This window comes from Eucyclogobius newberryi, unplaced genomic scaffold, assembly GCF_026437365.1.
Source record: "Eucyclogobius newberryi isolate DKJ021-1_F unplaced genomic scaffold, fEucNew1.0.hap1 SCAF_377, whole genome shotgun sequence".
NCBI lineage: Eukaryota > Metazoa > Chordata > Actinopteri > Gobiiformes > Gobiidae > Eucyclogobius > Eucyclogobius newberryi.
This window is the reverse complement of record NW_027316031.1, coordinates 58,652-65,805: the sequence shown is the minus strand read 5'-3', so window position 1 is coordinate 65,805 and position 7,154 is coordinate 58,652.

Below are 7,154 nucleotides of genomic sequence, written 5' to 3'. Positions count from 1 at the left end.
CAAATACTGCTGCAAATACTACAAATACTGCTCCAAATACTGCTACAAATACTACAAATACTGTTGCAAATACTGCAAATACTGCTGCAAATACTACAAATACTGCTCCAAATACTGCTGCAAATACTACAAATACTGTTGCAAATACTGCAAATACTGCTGCAAATACTACAAATACTGCTCCAAATACTGCTGCAAATACTACAAATACTGCTCCAAATACTGCTGCAAATACTACAAATACTGTTGCAAATACTGCAAATACTGCTGCAAATACTACAAATACTGCTCCAAATACTGCTGCAAATACTACAAATACTGCTCCAAATACTGCTGCAAATACTGCAAATACTGCTCCAAATACTGCTGCAAATTCTGCAAATACTGCTCCAAATACTTTTCCAAATACTGCTGCAAATACTGCTCCAAATACTACACATACTGCTGCAAATACTGCTCCAAATACTGCAAATACTGCTGCAAATACTGCAAATACTGCTCCAAATACTGCTGCAAATACTACAAATACTGCTCCAAATACTGCTGCAAATACTGCAAATACTGCTGCAAATACTTCAAATACTTCAAATACTGCAAATACTGCAAATCCTGCCGCAAATACTGTAAATACTGCTGCAAATACTGCAAATACTGCTGCAAATACTGCATATACTGCTGCAAATACTGCAAATACTGCTGCAAATACTGCTGCAAATACTGCTGCAAATACTGCTCCAAATACTGCTGCAAAAACTACAAATACTGTTGCAAATACTGCTGCAAATACTACAAATACTGTTGCAAATACTGCAAATACTGTTGCAAATACTACAAATACTGCTCCAAATACTGCAGCAAATATTACAAATACTGCTCCAAATACTGCTGCAAATACTGCTGCAAACACTGCTCCAAATACTGCAAATACTGCAAATACTTCTCCAAATACTGCTCCAAATACTGCTCCAAATACTGCTACAAATACTGCTGCAAATACTGCAAATACTGCAAAAACTGCTCCAAATACTGCTGCAAATACTGCAAAAACTGCTCCAAATACTGCTGCAAATACTGCTCCAAATACTGCTGCAAATACTGCTCCAAATACTGCTGCAAATACTACAAATACTGCTCCAAATACTGCTGCAAATATTACAAATACTGCTCCAAATACTGCTGCAAATATTACAAATACTGCTGCAAATACTGCTGCAAATATTACAAATACTGCTCCAAATACTGCTGCAAATACTGCTCCAAATACTGCTCCAAATACTGCTGCAAATACTGCAAATACTGCTCCAAATACTGCAGCAAATATTACAAATACTGCTGCAAATACTGCTCCAAATACTGCTCCAAATACTGCTCCAAATACTGCTCCAAATACTGCTGCAAATACTGCTCCAAATACTGCAAATACTTCTCCAAATACTGCTGCAAATACTACTGCAAATACTAATCCAAATACTGCTGCAAATACTGCTGCAAATACTGCTCCAAATACTGCTGCAAATACTGCAAAAACTGCTCCAAATACTGCTCAAAATACTGATGCAAATACTACAAATACTGCTGCAAATACTACAAATACTGCTCCAAATACTGCTGCAAATACTACAAATACTGCTGCAAATACTACAAATACTGCTCCAAATACTGCTGCAAATACTACAAATACTGCTGCAAATACTACAAATACTGCTCCAAATACTGCTGCAAATACTGCAAATACTGCTGCAAATACTGTTCCAAATACTGCTGCAAATACTGCTCTAAATACTGCTGCAAATACTGCTCCAAATACTGCAAATACTGCTGCAAATACTACAAATACTGCTCCAAATACTGCTGCAAATACTACAAATACTGCTCCAAATACTGCTGCAAAAACTACAAATACTGCTGCAAAAACTGCTGCAAAACCTACAAATACTGCTCCAAATACTGCTCCAAATACTGAAAATACTTCTGCAAATACTGCTGCAAAAACTGCTGCAAAAACTACAAATACTGCTCCAAATACTGCTCCAAATACTGCTGCAGTTACTGATCCAAATACTGCTGCAAATACTGCAAATACTGCTCCAAATACTGCTGCAAATACTACAAATACAGCTGCGAATACTGCTGCAAAAACTACAAATACTGCTCCAAATACTGCTGCAAATACTACAAATACTGCTGCGAATACTGCTGCAAAAACTACAAATACTGCTCCAAATACTGCTGCAAATACTACAAATACTGCTGCAAATACTGCCACAAATACTGCAAATACTGCTGCAAATACTGCTCCAAATACTGCTGCAAATACTGCTAAAAATACTTTAAATACTGCTCCAAATACTGCTGCAAAAACTACAAATACTGCTGCAAAAACTGCTGTAAAAACTACAAATACTGCTCCAAACACTGCTGCAAATACTACAAATACTGCTCCAAATACTGCTCCAAATACTGCTGCAGATACTGATCCAAATACTGCTTTAAATACTACAAATACAGCTGCGAATACTGCTGCAAAAACTACAAACACTGCTCCAAATACTGCCGCAAATACTACAAATACTGCTGCAAATACTGCTGCAAATACTGCTGCAAATACTGCTCCAAATACTGCAAATACTGCTGCAAATACTGCAAATACTGCTGCAAATACTGCTCCAAATACTGCTGCAAATACCGCTGCAAATACAGCAAATACTGATCCAAATACTGCTCTAAATACAACAAATACTGCTACAAAAACTAAAAGTACTGTTCCAAATACTGCTGCAAATACTACAAATACTGTTGCAAATACTGCAAATACTGCTGCAAATACTGCTCCAAATACTGCTGCAAATACTACAGATACTGTTCCAAATACTGCTGCAAATACTACAAATACTGTTGCAAATACTGCAAATACTGCTGCAAATACTACAAATACTGCTCCAAATACTGCTGCAAATACTACAAATACTGTTGCAAATACTGCAAATACTGCTGCAAATACTACAAATACTGCTCCAAATACTGCTCCAAATACTACAAATACTGCTCCAAATACTGCTGCAAATACTACAAATACCGTTGCAAATACTGCAAATACTGCTGCAAATACTACAAATACTGCTCCAAATACTGCTGCAAATACTACAAATACTGCTCCAAATACTGCTGCAAATACTACAAATACTGTTGCAAATACTGCAAATACTGCTGCAAATACTACAAATACTGCTCCAAATACTGCTGCAAATACTACCAATACTGCTCCAAATACTGCTGCAAATACTGCAAATACTGTTGCAAATACTGCAAATACTGCTGCAAATACTACAAATACTGCTCCAAATACTGCTGCAAATACTACAAATACTGCTCCAAATACTGCTGCAAATACTGCAAATACTGCTCCAAATACTTTTCCAAATACTGCTGCAAATACTGCTCCAAATACTGCTGCAAATACTGCTGCAAATACTACAAATACTGCTGCAAATACTGCTCCAAATACTGCAAATACTGCTGCAAATACTGCAAATACTGCTCCAAATACTGCTGCAAATACTACAAATACTGCTCCAAATACTGCTGCAAATACTACTGCAAATACTGCTCCAAATACTGCTGCAAATACTGCTGCAAATACTGCTCCAAATATTGCAAATACTGCAAATACTTCTCCAAATACTGCTCCAAATACTGCTCCAAATACTGCTACAAATACTGCTGCAAATACTGCAAATACTGCAAAAACTGCTCCAAATACTGCTCCAAATACTGCTGCAAATACCACAAATACTGCTGCAAATACTACAAATACTGCTCCAAATACTGCAGCAAATACTACAAATACTGTTGCAAATACTACAAATACTGCTCCAAATACTGCTGTAAATACTACAAATACCGCTTCAAATACTGCTGCAAATACTACAAATACTGTTGCAAATACTGCAAATACTACTCCAAATACTGCTCCAAATACTGCTATAAATACTGCTGCAAATACTGCTGCAAATACTGCTGCAAATACTACAAATACTGCTGCAAATACTGCAAATACTGCTCCAAATACTGCTGCAAATACTGCTGCAAATACTGCAAATACTGCTGCAAATACTGCTCCAAATACTGCTGCAAATACTGCAAATACTGCTACAAATACTGCTGCAAATACTGCTGCAAATGCTGCAAATACTGCTGTAAATACTGCTGCAAATACTACAAATACTGCTCCAAATACTGCTGCAAATACTCCTCCAAATACTGCTGCAAATACTGCTCCAAATACTGCTAAAAATACTTTAAATACTGCTCCAAATACTGCTGCAAATACTACAAATACTGCTCCAAATACTGCTGCAAATACTACAAATACTGCTCCAAATACTGATCCAAATACTGATGCAAATACTACAAATACTGCTGTAAATACTGCAAATACTGCTCCAAATACTGCTGCAAATACTACAAATACTGCTGTGAATACTGCTGCAAAAACTACAAATACTGCTCCAAATACTGCTGCAAATACTACAAATACTGCTGCAAATACTTTTCCAAATACTTCTGCAAATACTGCTCCAAATACTGCTGCAAATACTGCTCAAAATACTGCAAATACTGCTCAAAATACTGCAAATACTGCTAAAAATACTGCAAATACTGCTCCAAATACTGCTGCAAATACTGCTCCAAATACTTTTCCAAATACTACTGCAAATACTGCTCAAAATACTGCAAATACTGCTAAAAATACTGCAAATACTGCTCCAAATACTGCTGCAAATACTGCAAATACTGCTCCAAATACTGCTGCAAATACAACAAATACTGTTGCAAATACTGCAAATACTGCTGCAAATACTACAAATACTGCTCCAAATACTGCTGCAAATATTACAGATACTGTTGCAACTACTACAAATACTGCTGCAAATACTGTAAATACTGCTGCAAATACTGCAAATACTGCTGCAAATACTGCAAATACTGCTGCAAATACTGTAATAACTGCTGAAAATACTGCTGCAAATACTGTTCCAAATACTACTGCAAATACTGCAAATACTGCTGCGAAAACTGCTGCAAAACTACAAATACTGCTCCAAATACTGCTGCAAATATTACAAATACTGCTCCAAATACTGCTGCAAATATTACAAATACTGCTGCAAATACTGCTGCAAATACTACTGCAAATACTGCTCCAAATACTGTTGCAAATACTGCAAATACTGCTCCAAATACTGCTGCAAATACTGCAAATACTGCTCCAAATACTGCTGCAAATACTGCTGCAAATACTGCTGCAAATACTGCAAATACTCTTGCAAATACTGCAAATACTGCTGCAAATACTACAAATACTTTTGCAAATACTGCAAATACTACAAATACTGCTCCAAATACTGCTGCAAATACTACAAATACTGCTCCAAATACTGCTGCAAATACTACAAATACTGTTGCAAATACTGCTGCAAATACTACAAATACTGTTGCAAATACTGCAAATACTGCTGCAAATACTACAAATACTGCTCCAAATACTGCTGCAAATACTACAAATACTGCTCCAAATACTGCTGCAAATACTACAAATACTGCTCCAAATACTGCTGCAAATACTACAAATACTGTTGCAAATACCTCAAATACTACAAATACTGCTCCAAATACTGCTGTAAATACTACAAATACTGCTGCAAATACTGCAAATACTGCTGCAAATACTACAAATACTGTTGCAAATACCTCAAATACTACAAATACTGCTCCGAATATTGCTGTAAATACTACAAATACTGCTGCAAATACTGCAAATACTGCTGCAAATACTACAAATACTGCTCCAAATACTGCTGCAAATACTACAAATACTGTTGCAAATACTGCAAATACTGCTGCAAATACTACAAATACTGCTCCAAATATTGCTGCAAATACTACAAATACTGTTGCAAATACTGCAAATACTGCTGCAAATACTACAAATACTGCTCCAAATACTGCTGCAAATACTACAAATACTGTTGCAAATACTGCAAATACTGCTGCAAATACTACAAATACTGCTCCAAATACTGCTGCAAATACTACAAATACTGCTCCAAATACTGCTGCAAATACTACAAATACTGCTCCAAATACTGCTGCAAATACAACAAATACTGCTGCAAATACTGCTGCAAATACAACAAATACTGTTGCAAATACCTCAAATACTACAAATACTGCTCCAAATACTGCTGTAAATACTACAAATACTGCTGCAAATACTGCAAATACTGCTGCAAATACTACAAATACTGCTCCAAATACTGCTGCAAATACTACAAATAATGCTCCAAATACTGCTCATCGAGCTCCCTCATCGAGCTCCCTCATCGAGCTCCCTCATCGAGCTCTCATCGAGCTCTCATCGAGCTCCCTCATCGAGCTCCCTCATCGAGCTCTCTCATCGAGCTCCCTCATCGAGCTCCCTCATCGAGCTCCCTCATCGAGCTCCCTCATCGAGCTCTCTCATCGAGCTCTCTCATCGAGCTCCCTCATCGAGCTCCCTCATCGAGCTCCCTCATCGAGCTCTCATCGAGCTCCCTCATCGAGCTCCCTCATCGAGCTCCCTCATCGAGCTCTCATCGAGCTCCCTCATCGAGCTCCCTCATCGAGCTCCCTCATCGAGCTCTCATCGAGCTCTCATCGAGCTCTCATCGAGCTCTTATCGAGCTCCCTCATCGAGCTCCCTCATCGAGCTCTCTCATCGAGCTCCCTCATCGAGCTCTCTCATCGAGCTCCCTCATCGAGCTCTCTCATCGAGCTCCCTCATCGAGCTCCCTCATCGAGCTCCCTCATCGAGCTCTCTCATCGAGCTCCCTCATCGAGCTCCCTCATCGAGCTCCCTCATCGAGCTCCCTCATCGAGCTCTCATCGAGCTCCCTCATCGAGCTCCCTCATCGAGCTCCCTCATCGAGCTCCCTCATCGAGCTCTCATCGAGCTCCCTCATCGAGCTCCCTCATCGAGCTCCCTCATCGAGCTCTCATCGAGCTCTCATCGAGCTCTTATCGAGCTCCCTCATCGAGCTCCCTCATCGAGCTCTCTCATCGAGCTCCCTCATCGAGCTCTCTCATCGAGCTCCCTCATCGAGCTCTCTCATCGA